Source organism: Cariama cristata, unplaced genomic scaffold (assembly GCF_000690535.1).
Source record: "Cariama cristata isolate BGI_N322 unplaced genomic scaffold, ASM69053v1 scaffold28179, whole genome shotgun sequence".
Lineage (NCBI taxonomy): Eukaryota > Metazoa > Chordata > Aves > Cariamiformes > Cariamidae > Cariama > Cariama cristata.
In genome coordinates this window covers 2113-2381 of record NW_009635674.1, presented here as the reverse complement: position 1 = coordinate 2381, position 269 = coordinate 2113, and the positions used below count along the sequence as shown (strand labels likewise).

Here is a 269-nt window from a genome sequence, read left to right as displayed (position 1 = left end):
CCGTGGCTCGCTTGGAGTGTGGTTTCTGCGGGTGTGCCGGGGTCTTGCTGGCATTAGCTGCGGTCCTGTGCCATTTTTGGGGTAGGGAAAAGGCTTTGGTGTGACTTGGAGTGTTTTATTTTGGAAAGGGTGATGCAAGCAGTGGAAAATGGCAGCCACGTTTGCTCCCGGGACTCGTTTCTCCCATTGCTGCTCCTGGGTCCGTTCACCCCAAACTGTGCCAGGAAGCATGATGCCAAGGTGTGGGCCAGGGATGGGCAGGAATGACA

At 56.1% G+C, this 269-nt stretch overlaps 1 protein-coding gene across 1 annotated transcript in view; it reads left to right on the top strand.

The window, feature by feature from the left end:
- Positions 1–269, top strand: part of TIRAP (toll-interleukin 1 receptor (TIR) domain containing adaptor protein) — a 2359-nt gene that overhangs the window by 490 nt on the left and 1600 nt on the right. The gene's annotated exons all lie outside the window — the stretch shown is intronic.